Source organism: Brachycentrus maculatus, unplaced genomic scaffold (assembly GCF_059751285.1).
Source record: "Brachycentrus maculatus isolate JH-2025_06_01 unplaced genomic scaffold, ASM5975128v1 h1tg000037l, whole genome shotgun sequence".
Classification (NCBI taxonomy): domain Eukaryota; kingdom Metazoa; phylum Arthropoda; class Insecta; order Trichoptera; family Brachycentridae; genus Brachycentrus; species Brachycentrus maculatus.
The window spans coordinates 1,164,017-1,185,856 of NW_028280791.1; the positions used below are offsets into that span (position 1 = coordinate 1,164,017).

General features: G+C 30.9%; 1 protein-coding gene across 1 annotated transcript in view; it reads left to right on the forward strand.

Moving 5' to 3' along the window:
* The window catches only part of Root (ciliary rootlet coiled-coil, rootletin), an 84,385-nt gene that overhangs the window by 31,665 nt on the left and 30,880 nt on the right, over positions 1–21,840 (forward strand). The gene's annotated exons all lie outside the window — the stretch shown is intronic.

A 21,840-nucleotide genomic window follows, 5' to 3' on the forward strand; every position in this document is an offset into this window, starting at 1 on the left:
ATTGTAAATGCAATAAATAATGTTTTAAAATTCATGAATTTATTGAAATTAAAATACATAATTTTATTAAATATTTAACAGTTTCTTTTGGTGGATTTTTTTCAATTTAGTTTAACGATTAATTGTAACGCAAAACTAGTAAGTCTAGTAACCATACGTATAACGTCGTCATTTTTGTATCGTATTTTTTTTGTCTCACATATCGCTCACTCCTTTCAAGAACGTCATAAATCAAAAATCGACAATTTTCAGTAATGCATGATTTCGGAATGCCCAGAAAATGTACTATATCCCAGCAAAAGAGGCATATTTTTAACTTAATATTTACTCGCTACAGGGGAAAGTGTTGTTTTCGCATTTTGAAGAAATATATTGTTTAATAATTAAAAAAAAAAAACTAGTTATTTTTCAAATAGAGGAAAAACCTTCAGGTTTAACCTAAAAATATCTGTCGTACAGTAAAAAGATCAATAAGTGGCATGATATTTATTTTTAATAAATTGTATTATATTTTTAAACTTTAAAAACGTTCTCCTGAAAAATCAAGTTTTTTGATTTATGACGTTCTTGAAAGGAGTGAGCGATATATGAATCGGGTATTTGGTACGCTCTATTAGAAAGGTAACTAACTCGTTGTTTAAATATTATTATATTTCGTTATATTATTAAGTATAAATAATAAATATAAGAAATGAAAGTAGATAAATAGGAATACGAGGATGATTATATTATACTAAAAAACAAACACTTATTTGTTCCAAAACAAATATTTTGAGATACATATCGTAGTCGTACAAAAGAAAGTGACCAACTACCAAAACGTGAAATGTTCAGGAGGGCCATTTAAGTCACTATTGCTTGGCAAGAAAATAAACACCAATGCAGTTAGTCATTTTAACCAGTCAATATATTATACTTCTAAGTTTAAAATCCTTTGGGATTTTTTCAGTGCAATATTAAGCTAGTAAGATATCAAATAGTCAATGATCACGTTTTTGTAAAACAATGCACTTGGTCACATTCTCCTGTATGACTACGATATATCGCTCACTCCTTTCAAGAACGTCATAAATAAAAAAAACTTGATTTTTCAGGATAACGTTTTTAAAGTTTAAAAATATAACATAATGTATTAAAAATAAATATCAAGCCACTTATTGAACTTTTTACTGTGCAACAGATCTTTTTAGGTAAAACCTGAAGGTTTTTTCTCCATTTGAAAAATATCTAATATATTTAAAAAATATAATTAAACAATACCTTTTCTTCAAAATGCAAAAACAACACTTTCTGCCCTGTAGCGGGTAAATATTAAGTTAAAAATATGCCTCGTTTGCCCGGGATATAGTACATTTTCTGGGCATTCCGAAAACATGCACAACTGAAAATTTACGATTTTTGATTTATGACGTTCTTGAAAGGAGTGAGCGATATGTAATAACTCAACGTTGCCAAAAATACTCGTAAACGATTGACGGCTTAAAAAAACTTACTTTGACAAAAAAACGGTTTTCTACCAACTTTGAATTATTTTGATGATTGTTTTTTTTAAATGGTTAAACATAACAAATGCAGATGCATTTGTTTAAGATTTTTTAGTATGTGGGTCTTGATTGCCGAAAATTAACTGGAGAATATATGTACATATATTGAATGAAACCGGATGGGCTTTTTGTTACACAATCAAACTTTGGTAAATGAAATGCATATGAAAAATATTATAATTTAACCAGTTTAATTTTTTTTTACCAAGCTGACGATTTCATCAAAGCAATGAAACGGATTTAAGGTAAAAGTGTGCGAATTAACGTAACTAAGTGTCATGAAATTAATCTTATTAAATGTGTATATGATATTTTTTAGTTATGAAACTCGAATAGTAAAAAGATTATAAAATACAAGATAACGATAATTGTTTTTCAATATAAAATAAAATATTGTAAATTATTGTGATATTTAGGTCAAGTTTTAATGATGATCATTTTAATCAGATAAATTTCAAAGTTCCCAAAAGATACAAAAGATTAATTGTATCTATTGATATTTATTAGAGATTAAAATATTTTATTTTTTCAATAAGATATACCATATTTTATGTATGATGTGAATAAAACACCGTTGTCCTCGTATTTTTTGGGCATCCCTTACTTATATTTTGTATGTAAATTATTTATTTATTTTTATTTCAAATTCTGATATTTATATGGCATATACACTATATAACATACAATGAAAAAAAGTGGAAAAAAACAGCTTAAAAATAAAAGTAATTAAAAAATATAACAGGGTACTAAAAATAAAATAAAATAATGCATAATAACGACATATGTATGTATATAAATATGAACATAAATTATTCAAAATTTTTATTTAAAGCATTATTTTTTTGACATCTCAGCATGGACGAAAAAGAATATGGAAGTCTGGGCATTTAAAGGGTTTACGACCGTCATAGGCTGGTTTGAGTGATCACTTTACACATCGCTCACTCCTTTCAAGAACGTCATAAATCAAAAAACTTGATTTTTCAGGAGAACGTTTTTAAAGTTTAAAAATATAATACAATGTATAAAAATAAATATCAAACCATTTACTGAACTATTTACTGTGCAACAGATCTTTTTAGGTAGAACCTGAAGGTTTTTTCTCCATTTGAAAAATATTTAGAATATTTAAAAAAATAATTAAACAATGCCTTTTCTTCAAAATGCAAAAACAACACTTTCTGTCCTGTTGCGGGTAAATATTAAGTTAAAAATATGCCTCTTTTGCTGGGATGTAGTACATTTTCTGGGCATTCTGAAAACATGCACAACTGAAAATTTACGATTTTTGATTTATGACGTTCTTGAAAGGAGTGAGCGACATGTGTAACATTCATTAATTCTAACCATGATTGACATCCACACTATCCAAATTTTTGAAACTTTTAGATAAATGTAAATTATTTTAAGCCATTGATATTTTCACAAATGTTTAAATATGAATCATTATATGTCATTCATATATTTTCCTTTTCATTTTGTATATTTAACAGAATGTGGTTTTATCACTGAATAAAACTACAGCCCTGCAAATATAAAGGGAAACATTTAGGGCAGATGGGAACCCGATAAATTTGATTGTTTGATCGAATGTTGGGAGAATATTATACTAAATAAGGTCACAGTAACAGGCAATATTTTAAATTGCATTTTCTTTGCCAAAACGACAGAAAAATCGGCCTGATTTTATTGTTTAGTGTTTTCAAATAATTTTAATGGTGGATATCTTCAATAAAAAATGAAATATAAAAATAATGTTGAACCTATAAACATTTTTACGGAATATATTTTGATAGTTGGTACAAAATTGGACGTTGTTTTGTGTCTTCAATGCCAAGTAGTTAGTAATTAGTTTGCGAAACTTTAAGCTCTATCGTTAATCGGTTTTACAACCTTGAAGTAAAAAACTTTTGGATTATTTGTTTGCTTCAATTTAGTTTTATTTCTTCATTTCTGACATATCTTTTTATTTACTGTTTGGAAAACAAATGAAAACTTTTATGTTTAATGTATTGTTTTACATTGAATGGATATTTTGTATGTTGTGATGTATGTGTGTAATATCTTTTCCGAAAACAAAAACGTTAAGTCAAAGATATAAAAAAACTAGAATGATAGATATTGTTACTTAAATAGGGAAGGAAAACATTTCGACTTGTATTTTCAATTCTAAAAAGAAAATATAAATTCGCGTCAGAGAAAAGAATGGCGTTGTAATGTGTGAAGAACGAGCATTGTAGTTTTGGCTGTAAATATAACATATAAGATTATTATTTATTGGCTAAGAAATTTATAAGTAAATATTTTTTCGACCTTTTACTGGAATTCTTAAAAGGGAAAAAACATTAAATAACGAATGGAAACAAAATTTAAAATCTTTTCGAAATATTATTCAACTGACATTGTTGAACGAATTTTTACATAGGATAAAAATTTGAATAGTACGGACATGTGGAGCGAATGGATAACGAGATAATGACAAAAAAAGGGAGAACACAACGAGGACGGCTTAAGACTTGGTACGATCAGATCAATCAGAACCTGAAATCTGGTGGTGTCAAAAGCCTGTTTAATCGGACGGTATGTATGACTAGATGTATGGATGTGAACGAAGCCAGGAGTGTATGTCAGGACAGAAGAGTATGGCGTTCCATTCTCTCTGCCTACTCCTGCAGCGAAACGGCGTGTTGGTAGTAGTAGTAGTAGTAGTAGTAGTAGTATAATAATTTGAAAAACGATTTAACAGTTTTTTGTTTTAAAATTGATTTAAATCACATCTTTATGAATATCTACATTTCAGTGATAATACCATTATCAATAAAGATAAAACATATCGCTCACTCCTTTCAACAACGTCATATATCAAAAATCGTTAATTTTCAGTTGTGCATGTTTTTGGAATGCCCAAAAAATGTACTAAATCCCAGCAAATGCGGCATATTTTTAACTTAATATTTACCCGCTACAGGGCCGAAAGCGTTGTTTTTGCATTTTGAAGAAAAGGTATTGTTTAATTATTTTTTAAAAACTACTAAATATTTTTCAAGTGGAGAAAAAACATTCGGCTTTTACCTAAAAATATTTATTGCACAGTAAAAAGTTCAATAAGTGGCTTGATATTTATTTTTAACACATTTCATTATATTTTTAAACTTTAAAAACGATCCCCTGAAAAATCAAGTTTAAAAAAAAAAAATACTTATGACGTTGTTGAAAGGAGTGAGCGATATCATATGAAATATGTACCCAATGTAAATACACTTGTTGTTTCAAAACTCATGGATTAGTTAGTATTTATAAGATTAATCGTTTGATAACCGTTCATCCTTTTGGTAATTAGTCTGGTTGAATTAACCTTTGGTTTTCTGCCGCCCTAAATACGCTATCTATCATTCTGGCCTCTATCCGCGTATTATAGGGCATCGGATGGAATCGACGCGTAGTAAACTTGATCTTTGATTATATCAAGGAAAGGTATTGAATCCTGCACTTCGGATTCTCATTTAAATTAGTGCAGTGTTCCGCAAACTTTTTCTATTCAAGGTTCATTTGTTTTTCTCATTTATTTATTTTAAATGTGCTTCTCATGCCTATTTATTATATCTGTTTTTTGTTTTTGTATTTTTGCCATGTATTAGTTTTGGTTATTTTTAAAAATCTTTTTTGTAACTTTATTACTTGTTTTCCAGTCTTGTTAACCTGAATCCCATGTCCCAAAATGAGAAATAGAAATTACTCATAGGGAATATTAAATACACGACTTATGTATGCAATATGTTTTGAAAAATAAATAAATAAATAAAGAAATTTCAGAGGTGAATATTTACCATATTGTGGTAACATATTAAACATATTATGTTTAATGCGAAAGTGAGCCTACTTAACTGAGCACAGGCAATCAAAATTTTGAGCAAATTGTGTTATTTTCACAAAACTAGACTTTTTTCCGCGGCATATCAACTGATCACCACGGCACACCACACGGTGTGCCGCGGTACACACTTGCGGAACAATGCATTAGTGGACAGTAGCGGATTTAGTATTTGAGAGGCTCCAGGCGCGATAAAAGACTTACCTCTAAACATAATAAATAATAAAAAGTTAATAAAGCTACAGAGGAACATCTCATAACGAGCACTGATCATAACGAGTAATTCGCATAACGAGGAAAAAAATGTGAAAAAGTTGCTCCCTTAACGAGCGACATTTCGCATAACAAGTTACAGAAAAGGGCAAATCCCTTTGTCACGACCTTCACTTGTGGAGCCGGGACGTCCGCGCCAGTCAAAACAATAAATGTTTCGCTTAACGAGTAAGATTCTGGAACGAATTAAGCTCGTTGTGAGAGGTTCCACTGTATATATCGTAGTCTTACAGGAGAAAATGACCAACTCACAATACGTAAAATGTTCAGGAGGGCCATTTAAGTCACTTTTGCTTGGCAACAAAATAAACATCAATGCGGTTAGTCTTTTATAACAAGTTAATATATTATACTTCTAAGTTTTAAATCCATTGGAATTTTTTCAGGGCAATATTAAGCTAGTAAGATATCAAATAGTCAATGATCACATTTTTGTAAAAAATGCAGTTGGTCACTTTCTCCTGTATGAGTACGACATGGATAATGGGAAAAATCAACGATAAATATGATTTTTATGAGTGCTAGGAAATAAAGTAGTGTTAATTTCAGAAACATGTAGACAGATTCCCCCTATTTCATCTGAGTTCATTAAAATACCGAATTTAGAAGAAATACATAATATTATTTTTTTTTAAATAAAAACTGTAAAACACAGAGTAAATGAAGAATTATCCATATATTTTTAAATACCTTCATTAAACAGTGCGTTACAATCTTACATCAACAGAAACAGAACTAGATATGTTCTTATCAGCACGTGATTTTTTAAAACCCTTATCCGCACTCAATGGTGCATAGGGCACTGCATCGTAGCGACGAGATGTTATCTTGATCGTACAATACACTTTGTATTGTCATCTGTTCATAGGAACATCTGTAGTTACGGAAACTAGTCGAGTTTCACTCAAAAGCGGTCTCGTTCGGTCTCATTGAAGTGTTTCATTTTTATATTTAAATCAGTTAAGATTTATCGCTTTGCAAATGTACCTTCATAAGAAAAGAGTTAAAACTCTCCAACAAATTCGCGTTTCTAAATACTCTGTCTGGTGTCAATCCTGCAGATTGGTCTGTAGCAACAGATAACATCTCTTTCGCCATTCTCGCTTATTTTCTAAAGTCCTCTCTTAAGTCCTCTTCATCTCCTCATACGTCGAGCAGTCTATGTACATGTAAATACATATGTTAGTTTCAGGTTGTGTTTTTTTAAGCTATGCAATTTCAATCATTGCAAACTAAAAGTGAACAAAATGTGTCAAATTGTTTATGCTTAAAAATAAACATTTAATATTTTAAATCGCTAATACTGTACCATACATAATCTCCAATATTACATCATACTATATATCGCTCACTCCTTTCAAGAACGTCATAAATCAAAAAACGTGATTTTTCAGGAGATCGTTTTTAAAGTTCAAAAATATAACACAATGTATTAAAAATAAATATCAAGCTACTTATTGAACTTTTTACTGTGCAACTGATCTTTTTAGGTAAAACTTGAAGGTTTTTTCTCCATTAGAAAAATATTTAGTTTATTTAAAAAAATAATTAAACAATACCTTTTCTTCAAAATGCAAATACAACATTTTTTGCCCTGTAGCGGGTAAATATTAAGTTAAAAATATGCCTCTTTTGCTGAGATGTAGTACATTTTCTGGGCATTCCGAAAACATGCACAACTGGAAATTGTCGAGTTTTGATTTATGACGTTCTCGAAAGGAGTGAGCGATATACATATATCTATTATTATACCTTGTTTGTTTAACATCTTAATTTCATACTATCTGAAATGTATTTATAGATTATTTTTGGTACGCAAAGTGCGAATAATAATATAAATGATTAAATACAAAAGTATTTATCTAAACAAAGTTATCACTGTTCGCTCCGAACATTGTTCGTTCAAACATTGTTCACGTGCTTTGGGAACATTGTATCGTGCTCGGACAGTTGAAAACACATATTTACTTATTTTTCTTCCTCGATCCCTATCTACGCCCAGAAGGTGCTATAGAACACCGCATCGCATTGATGCACTGCCAACTTGATCGCTAGTTAAACGAAGGGAAGGTCATTCGCCCTTAATTATTGGATTTAAGAGTTGAATACGTTTGTGGGAGGAATTGTTGAGAGATTTATATATTTATTTATTTTTTTAAAACATATTACATACATAAGTCATATATACATATAATATTCCCGATGAGTAATTTCTATTTCTCATTTTGGGACATGGGATTAAGGTTAACAAAACTGGAATACAAATAATAAAGTAACAAAAAAGATTTAAAAAACATAACCAAAACTATTACAGGGCAAAATATAAAAACAATAAACAAGTATAATAAATAGGCATAAACGGCATATTTAAAAGAAATAAATGAGAAAAACATAAGGTTAGAAGCATATTTAAATGACGAAAAAAAAAACATAAGGTAATAACAAAATATGACTAATCACTACATATACATGTATATCTTTCCATAAAGTATTTTTTCAGATAATTTATTTTGGATCCCCGAATGGGTTCGTTTTTATATATGTAAGGCAGCTGGTTAATTTGGGCATAGACAATATATTTTTAGGACCCTACTCCAAATTTAGTAGTGTTTATCGGCTCCACATGTATTTTGTTATGTCCTCGTGTATTATGATTATGAATTTCTTTGTTAAAAATCGGATGACGCTAGAAAGTAATTGACGGTGAATGGAATAACTGTTAAATTTATTTATCTTTATTCAAAGCATTGAGTTGAAGTGTGCAGACCTCTAAGTTTTTTACGACACATCCATTTTATAAAAAAATGAGAAAAACATAAAAAATAAAAGAAATAACATAACTTCAATAAACTAACAATAATGTAGGTTTTTCCACTATATTCAATTGACCAGTGACCGGGTTTCGTCATTACCGACATCATTTGACTGTTGGAAGGCTAGAAAAAAAATCTATGTTAAATACATAACAATGCTGGGATTGAAAACCATAATTTTAAATAAATTTTAAACCCTGCCTTGTCAATTCTACATACAAATATAAAACATTGAATTTTGTCCAGCTTCATACCAGTCTGATGATGTCGGTAACGACTAAACCCGGTCACTGGTAAAATAAAATATATGTGAAAAAAACTTTGAATATGTTATTTCATTATATAAAATGCAGTTCCGCCAAGAAATGTCAGTACAAAATATATTAAAAAATAAAATTAAGTGAACTTTAAGGTATTTAAATAAAAACATGCAAACATACATGTACACATAAATATATAATATATACTTATGTCTGTTTTTTTCCATTACAAAAATTAAATTTGTTTGATTTTTTTTGTCTGTTAAATATTAAAAAAAATATTTCATATTATATCTCGGACTTGAAACAATCCTTTCTACCTCCCCCCCCCCCCCCGTGGTAGCAACAATTATCGGTAGCACATTGCAGCAATGACTTATTTTTTATGATAGATGACTTGCTGACTTGAAGCACAGACACAAAAAGACAAATAATTTTTAATGTGACCCCACTAAGTCTGAAGAATTTGATGGGAATTTGTAGCATCCCCGTCATTGCCTATGCTATGGTTAATGAACTGATAGATTCTCAACCGGATTAATAGAGTAAAAAGTGTAAATAATGAAGTAAGAGTGCCTTTATGTTACAACTACTAAAAAAACGACCGCGAACTGTTTATCTAAAACTAACTAACTAACTAACTAACCATCACGCCGCTTCCCCGCAGGGGTAGGCAGAGAGAATCGAACGCCACACCACTCTGTCTTTGCAAACATTCTTTCCCTCTTCTACATTCATGCATCTCCTCATACATACCCGACGATTATTAAGACTCCTGACCCGGCAGCTTTCAAGTATTTGACATACCTGATTGTACCAAGTTTTCCTCGGTCGTCCTCTGCTTCTTTTTCCAACTACATTCGCCCCATAAATTTGTTTAACCGTTCTTTCTTCACTCATACGCTCCACATGTCCAAACCATCTCAACACACCTTTCTTAATTTTATCGATAATGCTTATCTCAGCCTTACATTCTTTCCTTATTTCATCATTCGAACATCTATCAAACATCGTTTTGCCACACATTCGTCTGAGGGATCGCATTTCGACTGCATTCAGTCTGCTTTCATCCTTCTTTTGCCAACTCCATGCTTCGCTTCCATACATAAGGGTTGGAACTAGAACTCCATTGTGTACAGCCAGTTTAGCTTCCGCTGATAGATTTTTATTTGCTAAAACTGATTTTAGTGCACCATTCACTCTGTTCCCAGCATTCACTCTCCTTTCTATGTCTTTATCAATCTTTCCATCCCTAGAAAACATACTACCCAAATATATGAAATCATCTACCTGTTCCAAAATCTCCACATTTACCAATATTTCACACTCAGATCTACATTCATCTCTTTCAAAAACCATGATTTTGGATTTGCTAACATTCATCAATAAATCATATCTTTTCATAGTTTATTTCATTGTTCTTTAAATTTTTTGTAAATGTTTTATTTAAGTAATAACATTAAAAAATAATTCATAATTTTAAATTCTGCAGGGTTAAAAAAAGGATTTTTTATTTGACCCTTAGGAATGGGTTTAAAAATTATCTGCAAAAGAGTTATTGAGCAAAAAACTATGAATCATATCGCTCACTCCTTTCAACAACGTCATATATCAAAAACTGTCAATTGAAATGCCCAGGAAATGTACTATATCCCAGCAAAAGCGGCATATTTTTAACTTAATCTTTACCCGCTACAGGGCCGTAAGTGTTGTTTTTGCATTTTATAGAAAAGGTATTGTTTAATTTTTTTTTAAAACTACTAAATATTTTTCGGCATATTTGCGGCATATTTTTAACTTAATCTTTACCCGCTACAGGGCAGAACGTGTTTTTTTTTGCATTTTGAAGAAAATTTATTGTTTAATTATTTTTTAAAATATACTATATATTTTTTAAATGGAGATAAAACATTCAGGTTTTACCTAAAAAGATCTGTTACACAGTAAAAAGTTCAATAAGTGGCTTGATATGATTTTGAATACATTGTATTATATTTTTAAACTTTTTTGGACCTATTCACCTTAGATTATTCTTATTTACCTTGGGATATTCACCTTACGGATGATATATCAATATAACAGATGTCTCAACTTGAGATATATGAAATACGATGGAAATCTAAGCATTCCAAGGCTTCCGACTTGGCATTTGGCTGGCTTAAGTGATCACTTGTGTAACGTCCACCATTCTGCGGATCATCCAAATTGCATTAATTTTTGAAAGATGTTCATATTGGAAAAATTCTTATTCGGTTGAAAATTATAAATTTCCATCGTAGTAAGTAATTTGATACAGTCTTACCACAAGCTTTTACATTTTTTACCTCTGTTATCTTGCAAATAATTATATTAATCGTATTATCGTTAAGTATTTACATCGTTCCAGACAGAAATCCTTGAGACAGCCAAATTTGGCGTGATTAAAAATATAATATCCATCACGTTTTCCCAGCATATTTTAGCCGAGTCATCTCGTGTTGTTATGTAATACCAAATTTCGTTTTTATCTAAAAATAATTATTTTTATCAAAAATGAACAATCCAATTAGCGGGTAGGTCGTGTCAAGACATTTGATTACGGTAACATAAATATTTTTCAAAGTTTTCATCTATAAATTATGTTGTTTACAACCATTGTGTCTGAAGATGTGAGACGGAGGAATTTATTTAAAAATAAAGTAATAATTTTTTATTTTATTATTATTTTATTATTTTTAATAAAGGAATAACCCGCAAAGCGTCTATTTAAGATGATTGTCTGCAGGTAGGATAGTAAGGATAGGGATGGTAAATGTGAAAAATACATCACAAACACCCAGACCAATAAAAATAAATCTTTCTTGAATTCATTTTGTTATTGGCGGGAATCGAACCCGCGACGTTAGCTTCGCAGTCGAGCGTCTACCCAACTACGTCACGGTACCTGTCGTAGATAATAAGCCACATTTCATATTTATAATGAATTTTAATAAAATTGGTGCATCTTTATCATTGAGAGTAATTGTAAAAATAAAATAAAAATGATAAATGGACATTTTTTCATATAAAATACTAATTTTGGGAAACAAATCTCGGCTGTCCAATTTTAAAACACAGTAAGGGACATTTTTTTGTAGTACGTTTTTTTTTGCATTTTTGGACTAAGTAGAATCTACTTAGTCCAAAAATGCAAAAAAAACACACTACAAAAAAATTGTCCCTTACTGTGTTTTGAGTTTGGACAGCCGATCTATTCGCCAATATAGTTTTAAAAAAACACACACACACACACAAACATTAATCCTACGCGTGTTTTCTGCATAGCACCTGTTATCTTCGTTTTCAAATCTGATTATTATGATTGACCTTAAAGAAAGGACAATTTTTTTTTCCAAATTGATTTGTTTATTGTGTAATGACACAACGATTTATTATCTCGACTTTTCTGTAAAAAAAAACAACATGAATCAGAACTGAGTAATGTATGAGTTATCATTGGAATTAGCCATTATTATAAATATACCTGATAATAAAGAAAATTTTACTTTGATGACGTCAGTACTTAAACGTTATTTTTACTTTTTTTAAAATTAATGTTTTACTTAGTAAATACCACTATAAAAAGCTTAGTAAATACCACTAAAATAGTGGTATTTACTAAGTAAAACATTAATTAAAAATGGATAGACTTTACCACAAAGTGACTGCCGAATCAATTAATAAAGTTATTTTTACTTTTTTTTTAAGTTTTAACCTCCTTGTTACGTTTTCTTAGCATTTGATGCTTCTTGACGACATTTTAAAGCTTGGCGTATACTCATATTTCAAATCGTATGTCTAAATCTGCATACGTGCTTTATTTCGTGTAGGCAGTGAAGGTACATATATTGTAGACCAGTGTTTCTTAATTAGTGGTACGCGTATACCCAGGAGTACGCAAAATGGCTTCAAGGGTACGCGCGGCAATAAAAATGATAATTATAATCTTGGATGATTTATATAGCGCCATTTTTGTAAAATACTACCTTATATAGATATGGATTATGATATGAAAATGGCGCTTATATAGATATGGATTATGATATGAAAATGATAATGATGGATAAAAAAAATATTAAACAAAAACGTAGTTAATCGGTTGAGTCTGAAGGGGGGGAATTGCAGCCGCCGTATTATTGCGCCTTCTTCTCGGTCTTCTTGGGTTTAAGCATGGCCAGTCTACATATTTTGTATGGAGGATAACGAAACACCAATCCACATTCTCTATAACTGCGAAACACTCGCTCGCACATGAAGTCACATCCTTAGAGTACTCCGAGAAGGCGAAGCTCTTACCACCGAGACAGGTTGTGAGCTACATGATTCATGTAGTCCTTGAGAGTGAGCTATGATACAGAAGGAGATCACAATAGACCTAATATGGTCGCAGTGACATAAGGGATGCAAGATCCCTTGACTTTATGTATTAAAAAAAGGCCAAGATGTCGGGTAGGACCCCTGACTGAGCGATGTGACCGCCAGAGAGCAGCTTGTTGAGCTCCCGTCATTGTGGATCTCATAACTAAGATAATATAATCAGTAATATATATATTTATTACAACAAATGTTTAAAACAAACTGATTTCATTTTTATTTATCATTCTCGCAATAAGCGGTACGAGAGTTTGAGGTCTTCCTTAGAGTGGTACGCTGGAGAAACTAATCGGGAACCACTGTTGTAGACTATACATTCCGAACTTTGCAACTGTTTACTATTTGTAATTTTCATGGAAGGATGGAAAATATGTCAGACCGTCTGACATTGAAATATTTGATTCAAAATATCATTATTGAATGACACAATTTATTATGAATGGAAACTTATAACCATTCAATAGTTTAATTATAAAACATTCTGCTAGCCGATCAAACGATTACGTATGTTATATTTAAGATTTTACTGTCATTTCTTGGTGGAGCTGCATTTTATACAAAAAAGAACAACATAATAGTTTTTCCACTTTTATTTTATTTGAACAGTGACTGGGTTTTGTCGTTACCGACAACGCTAGTCTGATGATGTTGGTAGCGAGGAAACCCGGTCACTAAGTAAAATAAAGGTGGAAAAAACTATATGCATAGTTGTTGTATTATATTGTATAATATAATGTAATACATATCGCTCACTCCTTTCAACAACGTCATATATCAAAAAACTTGATTTTTCAGGAGAACGTTTTTAAAGTTTAAAAATATAATGAAATGTATTAAAAATAAATATCAAGCCACTTATTGAACTTTTTACTGTGCAACAGATCTTTTTAGGTAAATCCTGGAGGTTTTTATCCATTTGAAAATATTTAGTATATTTAAAAAAATAATTAAACAATACATTTTCTTCAAAATGCAAAAAATAACACTTTCTGCCCTGTACCGGGTAAATATTACATTAAGTTAAAAATATGCCGCTTTCGCTGGGATATAGTACATTTTCTGGGCATTCCGAAAATATGCACAACTGAAAATTGGCGATTTTTGATATATGACGTTGTTGAAAGGAGTGAGCGATATGTATATTTGTATTTCACTTACATTAAATATGTACCAATCTCAGTCTTGAATTAGAGATTCCTTTCCTACTTTACCACAACTTTCAAACGAAAACTTTACATGATTCTTCTTCTTCTAACCTTTATCTGTTTACCCGATTGTCCATATGGCACTGGATAGTATCGAAGCAGTGTTATCTTGATCGGTAATTGCATGAAGGCAAAGTAACCACAGCTTCGCTTCTTGTACCAGTCCAGGGTGATATGAAATAAATATGAGAGAGAATAACTCATATTTTGACTTACTTTGTGGCACATTTGAGAAGCAACTTGTTGGAAATATAGAACCAGAAATAAAAGTGTTTTTTTTTTAACAAAGTTAGTGTTTTCATTTATTTCGTAAAGTTTTAAAAATGAAATCAATTTATCTACTTAAACTAATAATATTAACTTCCTAAATTTCAGTTTTACTTGTGTCGGGTTGTGGTCCCGTGGTTACCGTCGCGGACTCTTAAATCAGAGTTTCTCGGTTCGAACCCACTCTACCACAATTTGATACCTTTTTCTAATAATGAGCCGCTTAGGCTCACAGAAATAGTACGAATTGAAATATTTGCGTAAATAATAAAAATAAAAATAATTCTCTTTTATAAAAAAAAAATACAACTTTCTCAAAATATATTGTGACATGTATTTTGATGCATTCCGCATCATTTCAAAACTTAAAACTTGAATGAAAAATGACTAGATATTACCACAAAGTGACTGCCGAATCGATTAATGATAATAATTTTTACGTTTGATTTATTGTATTTGACTTTTTTCAAGACTAACTGATATCTTTTGTTGTTTTTGCAGAATCTAAAAAATAAAATACTATTTTTTACCAGTTTTACAATTCCATAGCAACAAGGGGCTTTATTCAAGTGTAACATAAGTATAAATACAAATGTATTATAGTTTTACACAAAACATTTACATAAAAAAATTAATATTTTTTATTTCTATTTTAGTTGCTAACGACGGATCGATAAAATTGTTGTGAATGAAAATTATTAATCATTATATTTTAATCATTAACATTCATCCGGTTCCAAAGTCCGGTTTTGATAGTAAATAACATTAGTATGAAGTGTTCATACGTCTATGAGCTGCTTATAAATATACTAACATTTGCGGAAATGCCAAAGTTCGTCGAGAATAAGTCACCACTAAGATGGACTTATGAGACATAGAACTGCATGCTTCCGGAACGGGCTTCCGTAAAGCTTTCACTTCTTCAAACCCTCATCCGCACCCGATGGTGCATAGGGCACTGCATCATATAAATGCAGTGTTATCTTGATCGTTAACACATGAGGGAAAGGTTATCAGTCCTCTGTTTCAGGTACCAGTTTGAAATATCAATGAAAACGATGATTTTATTCATATATTGATTTTCTAATTTATTAAAACTAATTTTAAACAAAGTAATTTGTAGGAAGTGAAGAATTTTAATGGTGTTTTTTTTCATTAATGTAAAATTATAGACACTTGATTAAATGATTTGTAATTTCATTTTACGTACAATTCTCTCCTTATATATTTATAAAGCTTTCTAAATACTGAAAGGTGCAAAGTTCAGATCTGCCATATTAAACTTTGATTTTTTAAATTAATTTATTTTATTTGGTCAAACGATTGGCGACAATATTATTATAATTACAGACATTGAAGAGCGAGATAACTGTATTGTTTTATAGTTGTTATTCTCGAGAAACTGATAATTTCAATGTGATCTTTTGTATTTACTAACATCATTCAGAAGTTTGAAACTTTTGTAAATATTAATAAAAATTGCCAATTTCTTGAATCCTTTTCGCAAATACTTTGTGGCACATTTTATGAACTTTATATGATAAAACAACTGTTGTTTTTAACCGATTTTTATTGCTACTTTTTTCTCCAACCGGTTTCGACAAGAACCTTGTCATCATCAGGGGTAAAATTTTGGGGTAAGTTGTTTTATTATATAAAGTTTAAAAATTGCCAAAAATTTTTTTATGACTAGGATAAGTTTGATGCCTCTACCTCTTCAAAACCATTATTTTTTATAACTTACTTCACATCCTATATATATTCTTTCGTGTCGGGTTGTGGTCCTGTGGTTAGTGTCGCGGACTCTTGATTCAGAGTTTCTCGGTTTGAACCCACTCTACCACAATTTGATACCTATTTCTAATAATTTTTATATATATATTTTTTTTAAAGTGAAATATTTGTGTTTTTATTATTTACACATATATTTTAACTTCATACTATTTCTGTGAGCCTAAGCGGCTCATTATTAGAAATAGGTATCAAATTGTGCTAGAGTGGGTTCGAACCGAGAAACTCTGACTTAAGAGTCCGCGACACTAACCACGGGACCACAACCCGACACTAATGAGCCGCTTTGGCTCACAGAAATAGTATGAAATTGAAGTATTTTTGTAAATAATAAAAAAAAAACACATATTTCCTTTTTACTAAAAAAATATGCTCGGTGACACATATAATGAATCCTTCTCGCACAGCCCTTCGTGTAATGAATTGTATATTAGCGATTACCCCCTTAGACTCAGGATTCGATTGATCAATGTAGTATCGAAACCCTGAAATGTCCAGACGAAATCATCTCATGTTATCGGAAGGTGAATTTATTTTAAAAATCAATAATTTTTGGTGTTATAAAATATTGAAAGTCCTCTGCATTATTGTATATCTCTTACTTAGATTTATGCGGCAAGTTTGACGTCAATAGTTATAATCGCAATTATTTTATGTGTTCGATTGTCGTGTAACTTAAATAGATTCCTTTATTCTTTATGAGGTTAAAAAGATAATTATTTTCGTCGACATATTTAATTGTTTTGTTTGCACTCTTGTCATTGAGTTTGTAATATATTTAAGAAAAATAATATCAAAGAATGGGAGAAAAATATAACAAAAGTAAAATAATTGGTTTTAAAGTAAATTAAAAAAATGTAAAACGATAGTTTCAGGTTTTGTCTGAAATAATTCAGAATACGAATCTCATAAGCGAGTACTTACATATATTAAACATATCGTAGTCGTACAGGAGAAAGTGACCAACTAACAAAACGTAAAATGTTCAGGAGGGCCATTTAAGTCACTTTTGATCGGCAAGAAAGTAAACATCAATGCAGTTAGTCAATTTTAACAAGTCAATATATTATACTTCCAAGTTTAAAATTCTTTGAGATTTTTCAGGGCAACATTAAGCTAGTAAGATATTAAATAGTCGATGACCACGTTTTTGTAAAAAAAATGCACTTGGTCACTTTCTCCTGTATGACTACGATATGTATATTAAGGTTTTTGCTACAGCTATTAAGATCACCATTTCGACCAGAGATGAAATCCTAAAGTTTGTAGGTACTTGGAAATGTGAAATATTTCTGTCGCTTAGTATAAGAGAAGAATATACACAGCTTATTGTCCGCCTCCATAGTGTGTGGTCAGCACGCTCGACTATCATTCTGGAGGTCCCGGGTGATTTTTTCACTCTAATATTTATTCAATATCACCCTGGACTGGTACCTAAAGCGGATGGCTGATCACCTTTCCTTCATGTGTTAACGATCAAGATAACACTGCGTTTATATGCAGTGCCCTATGCACCATTGGGGTGCGGATAAGGGTTTGATGATATATTCTTCTCTTATACTAAGTGACAGAAAGAAGAATATATAAAAATTTAAGCAATGTGGTTATCAATCATTGGTAGATCGTACAATGAAAATTATTTTATGCTGTAAAACTGCGTTATATTTGTAATCAAAATGTTTTTGATCTTGGTCGTTTCATTAGTATTGTATAAACTCGTATTCATAATTACATTAAAAAACGTCAATATCCATTGCGCCACTTGTATCTCCTATATCGCCTCAGTTAGAAAAGTTCAAATTAAATATTTCGCAATTACATAAGTTGGTTCAAAAAAGTTCAAATGAAATATTTCGTTAAGTACATAAGTTAATATATATCTAGAACATAAGCTAAGCGTAAACTCACAAGTAAAATTATAGAACTAAAATCTTACACCTAAGTTACTTCATTGCTAACTTAGAATCATTAAAATGTGGCTTTAACGATATAGGGAGTGTTTTTGCCTAGGAAATTATATGTAGTAACTTTAAACAGCAAGAAGTCATTCTCACTTACTAGTCGGAATAGGCTGTAAAGCTTATATAGTTGAATCCTAAGAATAGGCTACGATAAGCGGTGTTGCATAAGCCGTAGCTAGATTCCAGTCACGTTAGACGTTAAATAATTCATGAAAATATCCAAGTATTCAATGTCACCCAGATTGATCCACATAGTATTATAATAGATAGAATGGTACAAAACGTTTTACAAGTGTTTTTTTTTCTTCTTCTTTTCTTTTTCCTTGTTCGCTCCCTAGGTGGAGCATATGGCCAACACGAGACGTCTCCAAGTCACTTGTCACGCGCCATCTCCTTGGCTTCCTCCCAGGCAAATCCGGCATCTCGAAGTTCAGCTGAGTATAGTCGGTGAATGGTCGTCAGCGGCCTTCGGGGTTGGAATAAGAGACATGAGGGGTTGATGCTCTCTAAGGATATGTCCCAACCATGTCCACCTTCTCCTCTTCAGGACTTCCAGTATGAGGGCTGTTGAGTTCTTCTCCTCACATCGTCATTCCTGATGAAGTCATATCATTTTACGTCCATTATTTTTTATTTTTTAAAGAAGAAAAATATTTGTTTTTTTTTATTATTTACACAAATATTTAAATTTCATGCTATTTCTGTGAGCCTAAGCGGCTTATTATTAGAAATAGGCATCAAATTGTGGTAGAGTGGGTTCGAACCGAGAAACTCTGACTTAAGAGTCCGCGACACTAAACCACGGGACCACAACCCTACAGATATTCGCCTCAGACACCTGTTTAAAAAAAAACAATTGTTTTAATCATCAAAAAATATTTCTTACGAATATTTCTTTGCGATTACGATTATAAATAACATCGATTGTCACTATGCGCGATAAATGAGTCTAATCATGTTTTCTAAATTGCGACTAGATTATCACTTCAGTTTTGTTCATTGACCCCAAATAGAAGTAAACACGTTACATCTTCACGCAAACATTCCAGCTAGTTCGATAATATCTAAGATGGCCTTTTTTAGACAGTTCATCGCATATATAAATATTATTAACTTATAACAGTTTAATAATAGACTGTTTAGGTCACCGTGGAGACAGTCCATGTAGTTCTAGAAAAACAAGCCTAAAACATTTTGCGATATATTATTTTTCGACATTTCATCAAAGATGAAGAAGAATATGAATGTCTGGGCATTTACGGGGCTGACGACCGTCATAGGCTGGTTTAAGTGATCACTTTACACACATGTAACATTCACCAATTCTACTTATTATTGACAACCACACTACTATATATATATATATATATATATATATATATATATATATATATATATATATATATATATATATATATATATATATATATATATATATATATATATATATAAACCAATTTTGAAACATTATTCTTGAATCACTAGAAGAGACATCTATTGGTGAGATGATAATAAGCTTTTTATTGAGCAGAAACAGTAGATTTTAAGAAATAGTGGTATTTACTAAGTAAAACATTAATTAAAAATGGATAGATTTTACCACAAAGTGACTGCCGAATCAATTAATGAAAGAATATGGAAGTCTGGGCATTTACGGGGCTGACGACCGTCATAGGCCTGCAGTGTGGTTGTCAATAAAAAGCTTCCTCTCATCTCACCAATAGATGTCTCTAATGAAGTTCTAGTGATTCAAGAATAATGTTTCAAAGTTGGTTCATATATATAGAACTTCAAAGAATTTGAGTAGTGTGGTTGTCAATAATGGGTAGAATTGGTGAATGTTACACTTGTATAAAGTGATCACTTAAACCAGCCTATGACGGTCGTCAGCCCTGTAAATGCCCAGACTTCCGTATTCTTTTTCATCTTTGATGAAATGTCAAAAAATAATATTAAAATAACTCCTGTAGTTGGAGATAATCCAGATTTTGCGAACAAGTATTTGGACACACTCAAAATGTTGTAAGACATTTTAAACTAGCTGTTCTCCGCTATGCGTAGCTGTCTGATTAAATGTAAAATAAAAAAAACACACATTTCTAATACTTATGTTTAACCGTTTACCTGCTATTTTTTTTCTCTTTAAAGTATGCTAAAAATGTTGAAAACTTGTTTGCAATAATGGTTCATATCAAATTTAATGGATCGAAAGGGGATAATAAAGGGTTTTTACAAAAAATATGGATTTTTATTTTTTGTCGGTATTTTGACGTTTTTCAAAGTGTACAAGAGTTAATTTAATATATTGCTTCTCAGCGGTCAGACGGTTAATTTCACAATGCTTGTAACGTAATGAAATACGAATGCAATATAAACATTGAAAATGCTAAGTGACACTAGATGTCAAGTAGCACGCTGTCTGTCATGATCAATAATTGGTATTGCGTGTGTTACTGTTACGTCCAACAGATGGCGCTGTAGAAATTGCGGTATTTCCGGCATAGTAACCCCAAAAATCCTGGAAGCTAACGGGTTAAAATACCTGAAATAATCAATAATTGTACGAAATTTACCTGTTATATCAAAATTATCTTTGTTTTTTTTTCCGATAAACAAAATTGATAATCTAGTATCCACCGAAGTGGCAACCTGAGGTTTTGAAGTGTTTGTATCGACCGTGATGCTATGTAAATATGATAATTAGTAAGTTCAGGCACTCGTGAAAGTTGCTGATTGCTAAATTAGGATTATGTTGCCTGGATACAGCTTTTTGCTTGTAGCCAGTTACGCTTACGGCATTTGTTTCAGGGGAGCTTTCGTCACAAAGCTTTTCTTTTGTGTTGCAATACTATCTGGATTTTTACAAATTATTTTAATTACGTTCGCTGAACGGCAATAAAATTATAACTGTTAAATTAAAAGGCACTTAAGTTGAGCTTTTTTTTTCTTAATTTGCATCGTTTTGTACGTTTTACAAGGACACGCCCTTACTTTCAACAAAAGAAGTCCTGAAAAAATAATCGATAGTAAATAATTACTGTATTCAAATAATTTAGTCATTTGAATAAATTGTAAACTGTTCTAACGGAAAGTGGTTTAAGCTTCTATCATATTAATATATGATTGTATTTATGAATTTTCGCTTGGTGTAATTTAAAATATTAAAAAAATAACTATGTTCGAGTAATTGAAACGATGATATCTTCAATACATTTAAGTGGAAGCAGCTCTTGTTCAAAAGATGGACTGTGTCGAAGAAAGCTAAAGAAGAAAGTCGTATTTCAGGTTATTATTTTAAGTAATAATGAATTGTGTGTGAATAAATATTATATAATAATAATATTAATGTCTTCGTAAATGTTCTTTGGTGAAAATCTTAAATCACCTTAATATGTTTACTGATTGCTTTGAAATTTTGATACAACGTTATGTTCGAATACGTGCGTGTTTTTTTTATCTTTTC